The sequence below is a fragment of the Hyperolius riggenbachi genome, chromosome 5 (assembly GCF_040937935.1).
Source record: "Hyperolius riggenbachi isolate aHypRig1 chromosome 5, aHypRig1.pri, whole genome shotgun sequence".
Classification (NCBI taxonomy): domain Eukaryota; kingdom Metazoa; phylum Chordata; class Amphibia; order Anura; family Hyperoliidae; genus Hyperolius; species Hyperolius riggenbachi.
The window spans coordinates 308,048,277-308,068,623 of NC_090650.1; the positions used below are offsets into that span (position 1 = coordinate 308,048,277).

Below are 20,347 nucleotides of genomic sequence, written 5' to 3' on the forward strand. Positions count from 1 at the left end.
GAAAGGTTTTGTAAAGAATCTGGAAATAAGAGGCCCATGTATAGGAGTGCTTTAGCCTATTCCACTGTGCAATAAGGTGCATACTTTCTGACCAGAATTATGGTCACACTGGTACTAGTCCCAGACAGCATAACTTGGCCAGCTTGCAGAAAAAGTGTGCAAAGCACCAGCCTTTTCAGTGGGTCCTGCACTCCAACCTACCTCCACCATCCACCACTTGCTCATTCATTCATTGAGACATCATAGGTAAGCATAGCTACCTGCTCCGATGGAGTATCTTAAAAAAGTCTCTTACACTTTTTCTGCGACACAACAGTCACATAATTTGCATGACTGTACAGAAAAAGAGTACCAAAGTGGGGTGCAAAGTCTGCAGCTGCAAGGACCTCCTTTAGGAGGAGAGAATTATGCTTACTGAACATGATTTAGTGACACACTTTGTGAGGGGAGCCACAGACAAAGCAATGGAGCCATCTAATCTGCATTAGAAAGCATGGACACCCTATAAATACATTACAAAGTTGCTTACATAAAGGAACGCTCAGCTTCGGACAACGTAGTTATCATGGAAGTTAATGGCAAAATGGGTAAGACAAAAGGTTTAAGTGACTTTCAAAGAGGAATGATCGTCTATGCAAGAAGAGCTGGTGCTAGCATCTCTGAAACGATGACTTATTTCTAGCTCAACAGTATCTCGGGTGTTTAGACAAAGGCAGTTGAAAACAAAATATAACTTCAAGCGATAAGTGCTTTTCTGGTTGAATAAGGCTGGTGAATGAGAGGGGTAAAAGTCAAGCAGCACGCACAGTCCGCAGCAACAGAAGGGCAACAACATGACAAATTACAGTTGAAATCAATGCAGGTGCATCACAAAGCATATCCCAACACACAAAAAGACAGACTTTGCAAAGGTTGGGCTTCAGCAGCAGGAAACCATCAAGTGCCTTTGGTATCACAGAAAATAGGAAAAGATACCTGTTGTGGGCAGGGCTGTGGAGTCGGAGTCGGGGCAATTTTGGGCACCCGGAGCCGGAGTTGAAGTCATTTCATAAACTGGAAGAGTCGGAGTCGGGAGTCAGAGTCGGATGATTTTTGTACAAAATCCACAGCCCTGTTAAGTATTAGAGTAAGAAGTCGGAGTCGAGGAGTCGGAGTTGGGGCCATTTTGGGTACCCGGAGTCGGAGTCGTGGTTTCATAAACTGAGGAGTCGGAGTTGGAGTCGGAAGATTTTTGTACCGACTCCACAGACCTGGTTGTGGGCACTTGCCACCATGCTTGGTCTCAAATTGGTTTGAGGTACATCAGAGTTCAGCCTGCTTAAATGGCTCTCTCAGTCACCTGACCTCAATCCTATTGAGAATTTGTGGGACAAAGTCGAAAGATTACTTCAAAGCTTGGAAACCCCACCATCAAATCTTACCCAGCTCCAGAATGTCAGAAAACAGTGGCGCAAAGGTACACTCATCTACTGCCTGGGGAAGTCTGGCCAGAAGTAGTCCTCATAGAAGAGATGCAGCCAAAAAGCCATACCTCTCTGATGTGGAAATAAGGCCAAGCGACTCATTTATGCATAAAAACATAGGAACTGGGGTTTAGAAAAATGGCAGCAGGTGTTCTTGACTGATAAGTCAAAATTTTAAATATCTGGCTGTAGCAGAAGGCAGTCGGAGTTGGATGATTTTTGTACCAACTCCACAGCCCTGGTAAGTATTAGACCAAGGAGTCGGAGCAATTATGGGTACCTGGAGTCGGCGGTTGTATAAACCGAGGAGTCGTATGATTTTTGTACCGACTCCACAGCCCTGCCCAGAGCATTATAACTCAATGACTGTAGACGTGTCAACCCCACCTACAATGTCCAAGTACAGCTGCCATTTTTTAGTAAAGTGGTGTCCTGGATTTGTGCCTTAAATTTTCTCACAGATCATCATTTTCTGGTTAATTTCCTCAGAATTTGGAGGAAGCAGACCAGGCTGCTTCCACTTGGACACAACATGCTTTTTCCAATTGTATTTCCTTTTAAAATGGAACTGGACTTTAAAGCCAAATACATCAAATATGTTTATTTTTTATAGCATGGGAAAGAGAACGTCAGCCAGGTTTTACTCCAGGCTGGGTCCATAATATAAAATTAAGTTTCATTTTCTGTTCCCAGTGACAACAGTTATAAAAGACGACACAAAAAGCAATAGCAGGCGAAAAATGTGTCCCATCCTTCCCCCAACTGCTTGCTTATTGACATTGCTCTCCCCTGCAGGACAATTTCCTGACACTGCTGAACGAACTGGAAGCCATACAATACATTGTATTCCAAACAAGTTTTTTTTTTTCTTAATATAATTAAACTGTTCCTTGTTCTAAATAGAGGACTAAAATTGACTAAAATAGGGACCCCGTTTTGTTTGATCATAAGAAATACTGGAAGCTATAAAGTTGCTATTTGCTGCATGTAGTTAATCTTGGTCCTTCAGGCCTAGTTCACAGTGCTCAGTTGCCTTGCAGAACAATTCTGTATATCAACTAACTGCCTATACAACTCTACGGACCTGTTCACAGTACTGCATTGTAACAGATTTTGTTATTTTCACTCGCTGCATGCAGGTTTTGTATTAAAGTCTATGTCCAGTCTACATTGTAGTCACACTCATTAGAATACATGCATTATGCAACTGACCACTGTGGAATACACTTTCGTTGGGATACATGTAGTCATTGGGATGCATACAATAAGTTAGCCAATAATCATCCTGAATCAAAGCTTCTTGCTTTTACCTATGGCTAACATGGTACAAAACTCTACTGCTACTACAATAAGTAGAACATTGTAAGTTAGTAACTACATATTATCAGCTTCTAAAGCCAGCAGTTAATCCAGGAATTTTTACAAGCTACAGACTCCAGCTACAAAAAAAACTGCTTGTGTTTGAAAATAAAATGACTGCTACATAGCTATTGAGATGTTATCTGGATCCAGGGAGCACTTTGAAGTCTACCAAAAGACATGGATAGTTTAGCACAAACATTTTCCTCTAAACTGTGATAGCAGATAACGGCACGGGGCTAGTTAATGTTCCAACATGTACTCAAGCAATACATGGGAAAATATGTAATATGTAAAGATAACAGTTGAGATGGCAGCTCACAGTAATACATTAAAAATGCAACAAATTAATATAAGTAGAACATGCAGCTAATAGCATTCTACAAATGTGGGCTCGGCTTCACTGATGCCCGAACCAATCAATTTCAGGCTAAGGCCACTTTTCCACAGAAGGCTAAAAGCATTAAATTCAGCACCTGCCAGCTGTTCCCCTATGGAGTTACATCTCAGTGTGGCAGAAATCATGCTCAGATGCAACAAGTCATAAGCTGGCCACTAACGGTCCAATTTCTAGCGAAAAATCGTTTGAGCGATCAGAAATTCTGATCGGACGAAAAATCGTTTACTACACCATCAACTAACCAATCATTGCTTCCTATCTATCACGACCACCAAGAAAATCCAAATTTTCGTTCGACGAAAATTCATTCGGCCGACATTTTTTTTCACTCGTTCATAATCGATTGTGTCCACCAATGGAGATTATTTACAACCAATCCGATCAGAATTTCTGATCACTTGAACGATTTTTCGCTAGAAATTGGACCGTTAGTGGCCAGCTATAGTTTTTTTGGTCGCTGGGTAACACCTTGTTGTGTAAACAATGACATGCATGGTGTGGGACAAAGGGATGCACGGGGAGAAGAGGTAGCACAAGGGGACAGAAGGAGGAACAAAACGGTGGCACAGAGGGACACAGTGGCAGCTGCCTGCTACTTACACTATCCAGACCTTGTGATGTCTGTTCTTCAGGGACCTGCGAAGCTACTGCTCCTCAGGACACATACCGTAAGTTCCAGCTGCTGCACACATTTAGGTAATAGAACACCTGTGGGGTGGGGCTTAGTCCTGGGGCAGGGCTTAATCTATGGTCATAACAACCCCCCCCCCCCCCCCCCCCAACAAATGGCCTGGAATGCTTAAAAACGCCCCTGCATACATTGATTAAAAGTAATTAAGGAGGGGAAGGAAAACAAAAAAACTCTCTTTACACTTTCAATTTTCTTTTGGTTTTCAAAGCCTGGTACAGCCACTTCTCATTCTGCCCTGTGGTGGGGAAGTGGCTAAAGCAGAGGGTGAAAATGAGGTTGAGGATGTAGTGGAAGGAATTGTGGGGCAGCACGTCACTCCACCTCCCACCAGTGCTGTGCAACAGATAGAGGGAGGAGTGGTCCAAAGACTAGAAGGAGAGTGTCTGACTGGTCTGTTCCACCCACATGGAGCAGAGCTCTCTCTCTCTCTCTCTCTCTCTCTCTCTCTAGTGCTTTCCTAACAAGTACAGTGTATGCAGATTTGGGTTGATGCTTGAAGTTTTATTTTAAGCCTGAATATAAAACATACGCAATCTAGAGACTCACCGATGTGGCAGATGCCTGCAAGATTAGTTCAGGATTATAGCTGACAAACCTGTCAGACCGGTATTAGGCTTTTTCTAACTCTCCTGTCAATCAATATTTCCAAACAAATCTTGAATATAAAGCAGTAAAATAACCATATAATATTAACCTCAGCAAAAGACCCATCCTAAAATCTGACTGCTAAATGCAACAATTTGGCCTGGGACCCACTAGAAAGCGCAGAGAGCGATTGCAATTGCTAGCGAGTTGTGGTAGCGCTTTGTAAGCGATTTTGGGAGCGATTTCCCTGCTCCTATACAATACATTAGAATGGAAACGCTCCCAAAATGCTGCATGTCCTGCGACTGCAATTTCCCTAATCGCAATCGCTCCAGTGGAATCTATCTACATTGGCAAAACATTTTGGGAAATCGCCAACTATCGATCGAAAGCGATCCCAAAATGCTACCAAAAACATTCAAGTAGTTCCCAACCCTTGCAAACCGCTGTGCAATAAGCAATCTCAATGAGCGTTGGCAAAGACTCCGCCTCATTTTTTTTGCAAACGAAAACCAGATACATCTTAGGATATTAAGCAGGAGAACAGAGGCGCCAAAAGGATAAAAGGAAGCTAAACGAGCTTTAAAAAAAAACAAATTCTTGGTAAATAGAGGAGGTAATGGTGGACTTACCTCTTCCAAGGAAACACACAACGACTGTAATAAAGACAGTCAATATATTTTATTTATGAACTCCAAATATGCAACGCATTTCACAGGTTTGATCCCGCTTCATCAGGCAATAACAATGGAGAAATAGCATATGTGGTCAGTAGAAGAGCAGGCACCTGTGTCACAGAGGTGGTAAGTCCACCATTACCTCCTCTATTTACCAAGAATTTGTTTTTTTAAAGGAGAACTGTAGTGAGAGGGATATGGAGGCTGCCACATTTATTTCCTTTTAAGCAATACCAGTTGCCTGGCAGCCCTGCTGATCTGTTTGGTGGAAGAAGTGGCTGAATCACACCAGAAACAAGCATGCAGCTAATCTTATCATATCTGACAAAATTGTCAGGAAAACCTGATCTGCTGCATGCTTGTTTAGGGTCTATGGCTGAAAGTATTAGAGGCAGAGGATTTGCAGGATAGCCAGGTAACTGGTATTGCTTAAATGGAAATAAATATGGCAGCCTCCATAATCCTCTCTCTACAGTTCTCATTTAAGCTCATTTAGCTTCCTTTTATCCTTTTGGTGCCTCTGTTCTCCTGCATAATATTGAGTCCACCCTGGGTGGAGGGTTGAACCCCCTTTTTCTCATCTACAGAGAGCGACTTCTTATTCCTGAGTGGGGTCAGGAAAATCTCCCCACCTGCCTTTACAGTGGTTGCCTAATGGTAACCCTGGTTTCTGAGTATTAATATTTACTCTATCTAGTAACCATTTACCAGTACATATTACACTATTGGGGCTCTTGGTGTTCCTTGTTTTTACATCTTAGGACGTGTTCATCTTTTGTGCAGGACAGTGTGATAATTAGTGTCTGATTAAAGGCTGCCATTGCCACAAAAGCATTGATGTTTTGAGACTGCTTATTGGTCATTTAATGTCATGGATAGCTTTACTACCCAGTTGGGACATTTCGTCAGTTCCAGTTTTTATCACTCATTACATCTGCTCCAATAACACTTGAAATGTAGACTTTCATTGCAGAAAATCTCTAATGGAGATTATCATCCTATGTTTCTATCTCCTAGGTTTACAATGAGAGGAGAAAATAAATGTAAAGGTAAAGTGCCAGTCCCTTGTCACTAGGCACCACTGGCACTGCAGTGGAGATCTACCAGTACCCTGTTAAAAATGGCTGCCTGTCCCATCAGCTATTTAGCTCAGTAAGGATTGGGGAAGCCTTGAATGGTATTGCTGTCCCTCACAAAGAGAAGTGGTAACTGAAATCAGAATCTTTTATTTTGCCAAGGACGACTGGGTCGTGCCCGGAATTGGGTTTAGCATGCTCAGGGCTCAGTGTAGCGATACAAAAAATACAACAATTCCTACATAGACAAATTACCAGAGAAGATTTACACACAGAGTTAACCACATATTGTACAAAGTGCACAGTGCAAACAAATTCTATCATAGACAAGCTTATCCAGGCAGGAAAACCAGTGTGTAGGGGGAAGAATGATCAACGGGTGGGAGGGTGCTTTTTGGGAGAGAGTACAGAGAGTTGACAGCTGAGGCGAAGAAGCTGTGTCTGTGCCTTGAGGTCTTGGTGGCGATGGACCGAAACCTCCTACCCAAAGGGAGATGTAATGGTATGCTACCCGGGCTGCTGCTTGTAATTATAGCTCTTAAAGAGACTCTGAAGAGAACAAAAATTGCTATTTTTCCTTCTAGTTTGCTTCAGTAGTCTCAGATGTAAACCGCCACATCCCCGCCGCAGAAACGAGGGCTTTAGACCCCCCAAATCCCGGGGCAAACATCCACGACCATCTTGGTGGTGGATTGTGCTGCCCTGAGAGGCAGAGCTTTCTGCTGTAGCTCTGCCTCTCCTGATGTCAATCACTGTGCGGATCTCCGCCTCTCCCTGCCCCTCTCTGTGAAGGAAGAGTGAGAGGGGAGGGGAGAGGCGGCGACATCAGTAGAGGCAGAGCTGCAGCTGAAAGCTTTGCCTCTTTCAGGAAGCGCCGTCCAGATTGCCCCAGGGATTTGGGGAGTCTAAAGCCCTCGTTTTGCGGCGGGGATGCGCCGGTTTACATCTAATGAGAGTACTAAAGCAAACTAGAATGTAAAAATAGCAATTTTTGTTTGCTTCAGTCTCTCTTTAATGTGTTAAATGTGAAGGGGTGGGCCAAGCACTACTAGGGGGCTTCAAGTTCCATAACTAGTACACTGCTGAAAGGTCTAAAGTTGGCCAGTCAAAATTATTCAGGTTGCATGGAGCTACAAAAACCAGCAGGAATCTACATGGCTTAATTTGTTGTACCTACAACTTATATAATAGGAACAGACAGGAACTGTACAATACACCATGTCGGTTTCTGCTGGTTCTTGAAGTCCCATGTAGGCTGAATAATGTCAAGTGGCAAACTTTACACCTTTCAGTGCTGAAAGGTCTAAAGTCAGCCCAATATCAGCCCGTGAGTCGGGCCAGTGTCACCCACCATTATTACTGCAAGGTTGTATCAATGTGGGTGCTAATCATTATTATAAACCACTCTGTGACCACCTAACACAGGATGGTGGCCGCAGAGTGACTCCCTCCGGACCGCCTAATGCAGGATTGAGTCATCTTGTGATGTGCGAGATTAAACGGGAGCCTTCCGTCACAAGGCAGAGCGGGGATCTGTGATCACCCTGACAGCCCACGATCATGGCTATCAGGCTGTGTTGTTCAAATAAACCGCCAAAATGAATGTAAACAGCGCTGCAATCTCCCGCAGTGCTGTACAAGTGACAGCCTTGTCACTTAACTGTCCTTTGGATGGGCTCACAATCGAATTTCTGCCATAGTCCTATGCCATGTAAACATAGGACTGAGTACCAATCACAGCCTAGGGACAATCGGGGTGGGGGAATTAATTAACCTCCTGAGCGTTACGCCGCTCAGGAGGTTTTGTTACTTTTTGCCCGATTTTTAAATAAATGTACTAAATGGCTATAAACCCTCTAGCTAGCACTAGGCTAGCTAGAAGAAGTCTCCGGCACCCTCCAATCCCCGCCGCTCCCCCGTTTATACATTACCCAGCCTGGATCCAGCGATCACGCAGCCTCCCCTGACAGTGTCGGGCATACCGCTAAGGAGGTTATTAAAAAAAACAAAAAAACCTGTGGTCCTCAAGTGGTTAAAGGGAACCAGAGAGGATGCAATATACATACCTGGGGCTTCCTCCAGCCCCATACGCACGGATCGCTCCCACGTCGCACTCCTCCGCTGCCTGCATCAGCCGCCACCGGGTCCCGTCATTGCCGCGAGTCGGCAAGTCGGCCGGCGGACGCGGCCAATTCTCCGCATCACAGGGTGCTCTCCCCATACAGATACGCATGTGGCTGTTAACTGCGCAGCCGCATGCGTACATGTATGGAGGGAGCCCCTGTGATGCGGACAATTGGCCGCGTCCGCCGGAAGTGACGGGTCCGGTACCGGCGGATCCAGGAAGCTGAGGATGGCGGCGTGGGAGCGATTCAGGCTTATGGGGCTGGAAGAAGCCCCCGGTATGTATAAAATCTGTTTCTTTTTTCACCCCCCGTTCCTCTCTGGTTCCCTTTAAAGGCAGTGGCAATGTGGGGGCTAATCATTATTAATAACTTTGGGGGCTAATCATAATCAAAATTCCAAGAAAATGCAAGGTAAATCTTCACATTAAATGTGAGTATTGTCATATTTTTGTTTTAATGTGAAATATCGTTTTCGGTCACGATATACGATTATTACTATGATATCTGGTTTTATTTAATGTCAGTAGCTAGTTTACACAGACTCCTGAAAACATGCTTCTTGAAAAGAAATGTCCTCTCAAAAGAAATTTTAATTGTTGTATTGCTGATCTTTGGCTCTTGACGAATGAGTTTGCAGATCACTGTTCTAAAGTATATACACCTCTGATTGTATGTTACATACATAAGTTATAATTATTGCCTAAATTAAACTAAGTGAAAACTTAAAAGACTACAGGGAGTCAGAAAGTAATTATGGAGTAGTGGAGAGGACTAAATACCATTCCACACAGAAGCTCCACTGAGCTTCTTTAGATCAGTTTTACACTGCAGGTGCGTTGCCGATGTATCTTTCCTTTTACGCCAGTGGTCCTCAAACTATGGCCCGTGGACCGAATACGGTCCTCCGAGGCGTTTTCACTGGCCCCTCCAAACACAAAATGTATGACTTATAGATGCTGCCCACTGCACCTTTAAATCTCGGCAGCCTGCATATAGAATAGCAGTGCTGGCACCACCAGTTCACTGTAGAAGCCAGTGAGCAGTCATTCGCTGGCTTCCAATCCGATTCGGCATCAGGTGACACTGGTTATCACCTGGGTATGCTTCACTGTGTGGTGCACAAAGACGTTCTTCGGGCGCCACATGACTGGATGGCTGCTACTGGGAGTGCATGATTGGGGGGAACCAGTACCTAGATTCAATGTAATGTTTTTCAGCATCATTTTATGTATGTTCCGGCCCCCCAGCAGTCTGAAGTATGTTGAACCGGCCCTTGACCGAAAAAGTTTGGGGACCCCCATTTTACGCAATACTAGATGCCTGGCAGTAGTGCCTGAATCACACCAGGAAAAAAAAAAAAACAAGCATGCAGCTAGTCTTGTCAGATTTGACAATGTCAGAAACACCTGATTAGCTGCATGCTTGTTCAGGGTCTTTGGCTAAAAGTATTAGAGGCAGAAGGTCAGCAGGATAGCCAGGCAAAATTGCTTAACTCTTTGCCGACCGCTTCATGCCTTGCGACGTGAACGCGGCAGCAGCCACTGGACCACTTCACGCCAATTGGTGTGAAGTCCTGGGGTGGGATTTTGCAGGAGATCGCGAACGCCGATGCGCACGCATCTCCGCTTGAGCTCCGCTCCAGCATCAGTCTCCCAGCAGCGATCGCCACTAGGAGACAGTTAGACGGCACCGTCTATTTACTCTGTACAGTGCTGCGAACTAAGGCAGCGCTGTACTGGGGACAGACGTGTCTGGTAGGCAAGAGGATGATCGGCTGTCATAGGCTCATTCCTATGACAGCCGATTGCACTGAATGGCTGGCAGAGGGGAGGGAGGGCTGAGGAAAAAATTAAATAAATAGTAAACTTTATTTAAAAAAAATAAAGAAATAAATAATACAAAAAATAAACATGCCGGCAAGGATCAAAGCCCACCAACAGAAAGCTTTGTTGGTGGGCAGAAAAGGGGGGGGGGGGAGGGACATCACTTGTGCGCTGAGTTGTATGGCCCTGCAGCAAGCCCTTAAAGCTGCAGTGGCCTCATTTGTAAAAAATAGCCTGGTCATCCCACTCCAACTCAGACTCCGACTCCTCAGTTTAAGACAGGGCTGTGGAGTCAGTACAAAAATCCACCGACTCCTACTTTGACTCCTCTAATTTGCATATTACAATCTTGTTGATAGAAAGTATGCAACATGAAATGCATCTCTTAACTGTCAACGCTTAGGAATTTTCAAAGACAACTGAAGTGAGAGGGATATGGAGGCTGACATATTTATTCTCTTTTAAACAATACCAGTTACCTGGCTATCTGGCAGATCTTCTGCCTCTAGACTAAAACTAGTCCTTGGTAAGAGTACTTGTAGAAGGTACAAAAAGGAATAAAGAACATCTATCAGACCCTATGCAATGTAACTGTGGGTACATGTAAGAGTTATATGCAGTTACTCTGCAGTGGAATGAGGGGATTCATGCTCTATTACACATTTTGCATGCACAATCTGAACATGGATCAGGCCCTAGGCAATGTAACTGTGGGTACAGGTAAGAGTGATGTGCAGGTACTCTGCAGGAGAATGAGACGATTCTTCCTCAATTACACCTCGGTGTTCAATAAGCACAACATTCTCAGTGGATTCCCTGCAGCTCTGTGGAGAGTGCATATGTAGAGAATAGTACTACTGTGTAACAAAGTAAACCTGAGACAGATGAAATTGAAGTTTTATACATACCTGGGGCTTCCTCCAGCCCCCTTCAGGCTAATCAGTCCCTCGCTGTCCTCCGCCACCTGGATCTTCTGCTATGGGTCCCGGTACTTGAGCCAGTCGGGCGTAGTGCGCATGCACACACTCCACCGCTGGGAGCGTACTACACCTGCGCAGCACTATTGCGCAGATGCAAAACGCTCCTGGCTGTGGGAGCCGGACTGCGCTGACTGGCTGAATTACCAGAACTCGTAGCAGAAGATCCAGGTGGAGGAGGAGCCCAGCGAGGGACTGATTAGACTGAAGGGGGCTGGAGCAGGGCCGGTTCTAGTAACAATGGGGCCCCGGGGGAAAAACTAGCCTGGAAACCCCCAACAGACACTGCCAACCAAAAAGTGACATTAAGGGCCTTTTGTTGCAGACAAAATTCCCTCCTGGGCCCCTGAGCCGGCTGCTGACCCTTCTTCCCAATCACCTCACAACTTAACTCTGCTCCCCGGGGCCCTTGCAGAGTCTTTGGCAGTGTAGTATCTCACATTCCAGCCAGCACAGGTGAAACACTACTCTGCCAAAGACTCTGCAGAGGACCCGTGTAGCAACAGTTAAGATGGGGGATACACCTTGGGGAGCCCCAACAGGCTCAGGGGCCCTGGGGTGATTTCCCCCTTTGCCTCTATGGCAGTGCCGGCCCTGGGCTGGAGGAAGCCCCAGGTATGTATAAAACTTTTCTTTTTATCCATCTCAGGTACCCTTTATTTCATAGTCATCAAATTAAATTTTAACATATCAAATTATTCGATTTCATGATCAAAGGGAGTGCATAAATTTGCATAAACCAGCATCAACGCAGAATTATTTCCATCTCATTGACCATCTCTATTAGTGACACAGCTACACATCAGGCTTTATTCGTACAGTATAGATGTTATTTAGTATATATAAGAGATACACACACACACACACACACACACACACACACACACACACACACACACACACACACACACACACACACACACACACACACACACACACACACACACACACACACACACAGTTCAGATATGTATACCTGACTTTAAAAATACGGGGACTGCTTTATTGAAGCAGCACATGTAACTATTTTTTGATTGGTTTATTTCATTTTTGTGGACTAAGCAGAGCTATTACTGTGTATATAAATTATTTATGATAACTTATCTGAGAAGTAGAACATTTTATCATATTTTCCCTAGGAGTTGGTGCATTTTTCCCCGACTCCAGGCACCCAAAAATTGCTCCGACTCCAGTCTAATTCTTATCAGGACTGTGGAGTTTGTACAAAAATCATCCAACTCCTCAGTTTATGGAGACCACTGACTCCAGGTACCCAAAATTGCTCCGACTCCACAGCCCTGCTTTAAGATGTTCCATCCTGCCTGTCTAGCCCCATTGAGAGACAGCAAAATGATGCCAGGCAAATCCCCACTAAGTTTTCAAAGATGCCAGGCACTTGCCTCAATAGAACATACTTGGTGGTCCTGCCCAGTTGCTTCCAAATTTTCGTCCCAAGCTAATATACTTTATATTTGAGGTTTAGGAAAGACCACAGATAGATCTCCTGGGCCTCAAAGCTGACAAGATTAAATATCCTAAGTATAGACTCATCCAACACATAGCCATAACTGCTAAAGTATATTTAGCTTCTCAGTGGTACAAACCTAAGGTAAGCATTACCCCCATGATTAAAAATCAGCACACTTTTTAAATGTGGCTAGTATATTTTTGGGGGGCACTTGCTCCCATCAACGGTTTCCTGTGAACCTTTGCCTTTTCCCATCTTTCACAGAAACAAACAAGTAAGGGTGATCAGTGAGATGCAAATATTCCCTTGTTTATACACATTTCTGTAAATTTGTATGCAAATATATGCAGCTTGAAAATGGATATATCAAGTCCCAGCCAGATTTAAATTGACTGGTCCATTTTGAAGCTGCATATATTGGCATGGACATTAAACAAATTTGCATAAACTCAGAAATGTTTGCATATCACTGATCATCCCTACAAACAACTAAAACAATTTACTTAAAAAAAAGTGTACCAGAGAATACCAAAAGAAAGAACGTATACGTACCTGGGGCTTCCATCAGCCCCCCTTAGGCCGTTAGCTCCCTTGCTGCCCTCCCAGGCCGCCTCAATCCTCCCCCTTCCATCCCAGTAAATCCTTCAGTCGCCGTCAGTCAGCATATACATGGCCCGGGCATTGCACTCCTGTTGGTGGGAGCGTTTTGCACCCATGCAGGATGCACCCGAGAATGGGAACATAATGGGGGCACATGCATAGCCTAGCCACGCATGCACAGTAGGCAGCTACTGAAGAGTTTGCCAGGACAGAAAGCAGAGGATCTAGGCAGGCTAGGAGGACAGCAAGAGAGACAATGGCCTGTAGGAAGTGTCACCTCTGTGTTCACTGTGGGAAAACTAACTGACTTCCCCACCCACCCTGACAAAGGGCCCTGGCACACCACAGAGTGTTTTGCGGGTTGTTATTTTTTTTATTTTATTTTTTTTTAAACCCGCTTCCATTGAATGGCATTAAAACCACTACAAAACTGTTGCGATTGTGATTTTCTCAAAAATTTGCAATCGTGGCTATTTTGCAGCAATTTTAATGCAAGTCAATGGAAACAGTTTTTTAAAAAATGAAAACAACCTGTCCACAAAACGCTTTCTGGTGTGCCTGCGCCCTCACTCATGTAGACTGAATAGCGCTCTGTGAGCTGTCCAAACCAAACAAGCTACATATAACATTACTACAGAAAGGCAGTTTTGCAAACCCAGCAAGCCACTTAATATAAGTGATGAATGCAAAAATGGTATGGGTGCAAAACCTTATGCATTGAAAAAAGTACATTTACATTACTTTACATTTACCTACCTGGGGCTTCTTCCAGCCTCTCGCAGTCTATGAGGTCTCTCGCTGTCCTAGTCCACAGCGCTGGGTCGCTGTCATCCCATGTGCTGTCCAGGACGAGGTGCCTCCTGAATTGTGCTTTTCATGGCCAGGAGCGTTCTACCACAATCGAAAAGGCATGCAAGTACGCTTGTCCTGTTGTGACTTTACCAGGGGGTCACAGCGACAAAACGGAGCACACGGATGACAGCTTGGGACCTGATAGACTGAGGGGAAGGGAGGGTGGGTTTCAGAGGTGGAAGAAGCTGCAGGTGAGTAAACGTCAATATTTTTTTCCTTCACCGTTTCTGGACCGATGCAGTTGAAATCTAAGTCTTGCATGCGGCAGCCCGGATCTGACAGGATGTAGATTTCAACAATCATTGCTACACAGACACGCCGATCGCGCCGTTCTCTACCATCCGCGATACACTTGCTCTGCCGTCTCTATGACGGCAGAGCTCTGTGAGACGGTCAGGAGCAGTTTTCATTGTCTCCTGACCCTGTCATCACTGTAATCCAATCCCATTGGCTTACATTGATTGACGGGGTCAGGAGCCAATGAAAGAGGCTCCTGACCGGCGCACAGCGCTCTGCCGCGCTCTGCCGTCCTAGAAAGAAACCTGCGGCAATGGGCGAGCGGTGTGAACATATATATGTTTTGAGGAGTTTGAAATGGGATTAAAATCTCTAAATACTTTACTGCTGTCTGTGCCCCCACTGGTAAGACTTTCCCTCACTTCCTGTTCCGCCATGGCATAACTGAGCTGCTGTGTTTCTGACAACCGGAAATGAGGGAAAGCAATAAAAAGTGGATCACGGTTGTAACTCTTATGCTGGGCATACACAGGAGTTGTGCAGCTTTATCAATCGAGCCTGATGGCTCGATTGATAATATCCGACAGGTCCGATGACCTGCCGGATAGATTTCCTGTTCGATCCCGCCGAGCGGGGAATCGATACGTGCACGGACTCGGGGGGGGGGGGGGGTCGATCCGGCGGCTAATCGGCCGCCGGATCGACCCGTGTATGCCCAGCATTAGACTGGGTTCAAACTGGCAAGAAGAAAAAAAAAAATCAGCTCAACGAAGCTAAACAGATTGTTATAGATATATGAACGGGTCCTATGCAGAGAAATTGAATCGATTCACACATTCATAATGCATCCATTTGTTCCCTTCTGCTGAGTGGAACACAGGTCTGCGCAATACCCGAGGTTTGTGGATATGAATATTGACTAAATCAATGGAAGCCTATGAAAACAGACATCATCTGTTCTCTCTAGGCTGGTCGCTGCATATGTTTCACCAATTTACTCACCTGACTTCTGTCACATTCGGTTCCACTGTAGGAGCTCCCCATTGGATTGCAACAAACCAATTGGAATACTCTCTCTCCCCACCACTCCGTGAACCAATGAGAGTCCTCCCTGGTGGAGGGTGGACTCACACCGGCCTGTTGCAATCCAATGGGGAGCCCCATATGCTTCAGCCGGGGATCCAATCTGTTTACCAGCGCTTTTCCTCTGCAGTGGACTCAAGCAGCAGTGCCAGCAGCAACTGTGGAACCAACCAACAGCGGATGCACAAAGATGTATATGTAAATGTGGCGCAGGTACTGCAATGGACCCCAAAAGAGCAACTCTGACCTCTCATTGTCAGCCATCACCGCAGGTTAATTTCATGAAGAACTGGGTCATTACCTGCCTCCCTCCATCTTAGACGTCTCCTTAAAAGGATACTTAAGTCAAAAAAAAAAAAAAAAAAAAAAAAAAAAAAAAAGGATCTTTACCTGGGGCATCCCTCAGCCCCTGAAGCTGTATGGTGCCCTCGCAGCCTCGCTCCGATCCTCCTGCCCCCGCCGGCAGCTACTTCCGGGTTCTGCGACAGCCGCCGACAGGCGGGAACGCGAGTGATTCTCCGCGTTCCCAGCCGCTATATCACCCTCTATGCTGCTATAGCATATATGTTATACGCTTTTGCTGCATAGAGGGTGATATAGCGGCTGGGAACGCGGAGAATCACTCGCGTTCCCAGCCTGTCGGCGGCTGTCGCCGAACCCGGAAGTAGCCGCCGGCGGGGACAGGAGGATCGGAGCGAGGCTGCGAGGGCACCATACAGCTTCAGAGGGCTGAGGGATGCCCCAGGTGAGTAAAAATCATTTTTTTTTTTACTTAAGTATCCCTTTAAGGATAGCAGATGATTGCCAAGTGTGACTGGAGGTGCCATAGTATGGCAGCCTTAGCGCTTGGCTTTCAGGCGTTATCCCCAGAATCTGCATGAGCCAAAACCAATTCTATTACAGTACAAGCACTTGCACATTTGATGGACTACAAGGTTAAGTATATTTTATACTACATACACACTTGAGATAAAAGTCTTTGGAAAAGGCAAGATCACAGACCAATTTTACCCCATTCCATGTAGTATGAGAGCCATACTCTACACAGTCTATTCTATGGAGCTGCACTCCCCATCAGATAAAAAATCTTTGCAAGATGCTGCACACAAAGATGCCCGTACACATTCAAAAGATTATTATCTGCAAAAGATCCATTCCTGCAAAATGCATTCATAGTCTATGATATCTGCAGATCCTCATACACACCTTGTTTAACAGACTTCATCTGCAGATCTGAAAATCCATCCTGGTGGATCTGATCTGCAGATGATTGTCTGTTAAACAAGGTGTGTATGATCTTTTGAATGTGTACGGGCATCTTTGTGTGCAGCATCTTGCAAAGATTTTATCTGATGGGGAGTGCAGCTCCATAGAATAGACTGTGTAGAGTATGGCTTTCATACTACATGGAAGGGGGTAAAATTGGTCTGTGATCTTGCCTTTTCCAAAGACTTTTATCTCAAGTGTGTATGTAGCATTAGGGCTGCATAGCCAGGCGGGACCATATTGCTGATACAGTATCAAGTGCTTCTTAAAGAGAACCCGAGGTGGGATTTTATTATGCTAGTGGGGCACAGAGGCTGGTTGTGCACACTAATACCAGCCTCTGTTGCCCCATGGTGTGCCTCCAAGACCCCCCCTGCGCACCGCTATACCCCCCGCAGTGCTGGCGACACGCAGCGTGTCGCCAGCACAATGTTTACCTAAGCGCTGTCTGTCAGCGCCGCTCCCCCGCCTCCTCCGTATCGGCACTACCCACCCGCGTCACTTCCCTCCAATCAGCGGGAGGGAAGGGACACAGGCTGGTAGTGGCAGGGGAGCAGCGCTGACAGTCGCGACTGCGTGTCGCCAGCACTGCGGGGGGTATAGCGGCGCGCAGGGGGGGGGTCTTGGAGGCACACCATGGGGCAACAGCGGCTGGTATTAGTGTGCACAACCAGCCTCTGTGCCCCACTAGCATAATAAAATCCCACCTTGGGTTCTCTTTAAAAACTTTGCAGACATCACTGAATAGAGCCAGCCACTCCGATACCTCCACAGATGGGACTAACAGCACCAGCCTGAAAAGAGCAGCAGACCATGGGTTTCACACTGGCATATGATGCATGCACCGCCCACTGTTTACTATATCCAGAGTCAGTGTCATATAGGGGACAAAAAACATTTACTATAAACAGAACTTTTATTACATCAGAGTTTACTTTACCAGGCGTTACTCAAATATTTACTATAACAGAGTTTTTTTTATAACGAGATTATACTGTATTGTCACATTTAGGCCTCGTTCACATTGCGTTCCGATCGCGTTGGCTGTTTTTATGCATTTTTTCCCCTTTCCCAGTGATTTCTGTGAGTTGGGCGGATTTGTTGAGCGTTTTTGTAAACGCTTTCGCAGAGCGATTCCGTTTTTTCACTACCTGACAGGAAGTGAACTCTTTGATCCGGAAACTAATAAATACAATGTAATTATTCTTAAAAACGTGAACACAATCGCTACACAAAGCAATTTTGTGAACGTTTTGTGTTTTTCCCTATACCTTCCATTGAGGCAAATCACCTCAAAAATGGTCCATGCAGCGCTTCCCTGAGCGGATCGGAAACAAACCGCTCAGATGTGAACTCTCTCATAGAGGATCATTGCACAAGCGCTTTCAGGGCGATTCGGAAAAAAAATCGCCAGCTCTTGAAAAAAACTCCAAAAGTGCCTGCAGTGTGAATGAGCCCTGTAATTTTATCTGCCTTTTTCTTTCTTTTATCTACCTAACATTTACCGTATGTAACAATGACAGTTTTTGCACCATTTACAGAGATATCACAGTCCTTTATGCTAGCCACATACCGCTACTACAAGCAATTAACCGCTCCTCGGTACCAAATCCCAAAATGTTCCATCAAGTAGCAGTACTCTATTCTACCAACTTATCCATTCAACCTTGATAAAATTCCAGAAGTACGCAAACCACGAACTTATCACACTGATTGAACTGCTAGAATTGTGCAACGAACTTCAGTACAAGGTTATGATGTCCTTATAATAAAAATAAATAAATAAAAAATCAGTGAGTGGCCAGCATTAACAGGGCTCACAATCAACTAGTCCAGATTTTTGGTGAAATGTCAACCAAACTACTAGAAATATGAGTTGCGAGAGGACAAGCAACGAAGAAATACAAACAGTAAATCATACTAACTTCACATAAAGGAAATGGGATTTGAACCCAAAGCAAAGTGTTGACAGATCACAGTGCTATTCAGACACCACAAGGCATTCAATATTCCATATAGTGTCACACATTTCTATGCTGAGCATATACTGTATGTACAGGCAATATAAAACAAGCAATCCTACCAAAACAAGTCTGTGTATATATAGTATGATGTAAGTGTGATGCTGTTCTTTTATGACCAGCACAGGCATAGATATATACCCAGGATCGCTGCATACTGCCCCCTTATATTAGGCCTATTGAAGCACAGTATAGATAGAGGTGACAGGTAAATCAATGCAGAGAGTACAGAGATTGTCCCTTACCTGTGTCCTCCCCTCCGCCTCGCTCTGTCAGTGTGAGCCTCCCCGCTTCCTCTTCCTTCAGTACGAGGCAGGAAGCGGCGGAGTTCAGGATCTCATAGCTCCTGCTAAGACCACGGAGACACTACTGACAGCAACTCGAAGAAAGCGTCTCCAACTCCGTTCCGCTGTAGCCTATGCTGGCGGCCATTTTCTCGGAGTCAGACTGAGGCCACTCGCATGCCGTGTGTTTCCCAAAGGGAGACAGAATTCTGAGGTATCGTCGGCGCTCAAGCGAACAGAGGAAATTGGAAGTTTTGGACAGTCGAGTTCATGGTTTACAAGCCTGCCATTGTTGTGACTGGCACTCTGCCAACAGCTGTAGTCAGCTATGTGTGCGTGTGTTTATTATAATGTTTTAACCTGGTAGAGATGAGGAAATTGTATGATTTGATCTACAGGAACCATAATAAGTGCTGTTTCGCACAGGCAGCAGAAGGCTGAAATAAATCCACCTGCCAGGGTTGCCAAATCATCCCTTTCAATACTGACATCTACATTATGCAGGTTCTGGGGTTACTTATAAATAATTTGTGTCTTAAAGGATACCCGAACTGACATGTGACCTGATGAGATAGACATGTGTATGTACAGTGCCTAGCACACAAATAACTATGCTGTGTTCCTTTTTTTCTTTCTTTGCCTGAAAGAGTTAAATATCAGGTATGCAAGTGGCTGACTAAGTCCTGTCTCAGACAGGAAGTGACTACATTGTGACCCTCACTGATAAGAAATTCCCCTTTTTTACCTCTTTCTTGCTCTCAGAAGCCATTTTCTGCTAGGAAAGTGTTTTATAGTTGGAATGTCTTATCAGTGAGGGTCACACTGTAGTCACTTCCTGTCTGCGCCAGGACTGAGTCAGCCACTTGCATACCTGATATTTAACTCTTCCAGACAGAGAAAGAAAAAAAGGAACACAGCATAGTTATTTGTGTGCTAGGCACTGTACATACACATGTCTATCTCATCATGTCCGATGTCAGTTCGGGTATCCTTTAACTGCATCTAACTAGCCACAAGAACGGTATAATTAATATGTGTCTGTATTTAGGTAGAGTGACCAGACGTCCCGGATTGCCCGGGACACGTCCCGGATTCGGGGTCCGCTGTCCCAGGCTGCATGAGGTCCCGGGAAACGTCCCGCTTTCAGCAGCGGGACGTCCCGGCCTCGGGACTCTGTCCACTCTCTCCTCAATGAACTGGCAGCGGTGTCTATAGACGCCGTGCCAGTTCATTGCCCGCAGCCCCGCTCCAGCCTCCTCTTCCGGTGTCTGTTTCCGACACCGGCAGGCGAGCAGGGCTACGGCAAGATGGCTGCCGAAGCCCTGTACTGGAGACCTATTTGTGTCACTAGTACAGGGC

General features: G+C 45.4%; 1 protein-coding gene across 1 annotated transcript in view; it reads right to left on the bottom strand.

The window, feature by feature from the left end:
* The window catches only part of RALBP1 (ralA binding protein 1), an 81,726-nt gene extending 62,653 nt beyond the window's left edge, over positions 1 to 19,073 (bottom strand). Inside the window, exon 1 of the mRNA XM_068237172.1 lies at positions 18,950 to 19,073. The gene's annotated coding sequence lies outside the window, so the exon portion shown is untranslated. The remainder of the gene's footprint in view (positions 1 to 18,949) is intronic.
* Between the last annotated feature and the right edge of the window lie 1,274 nt (positions 19,074 to 20,347).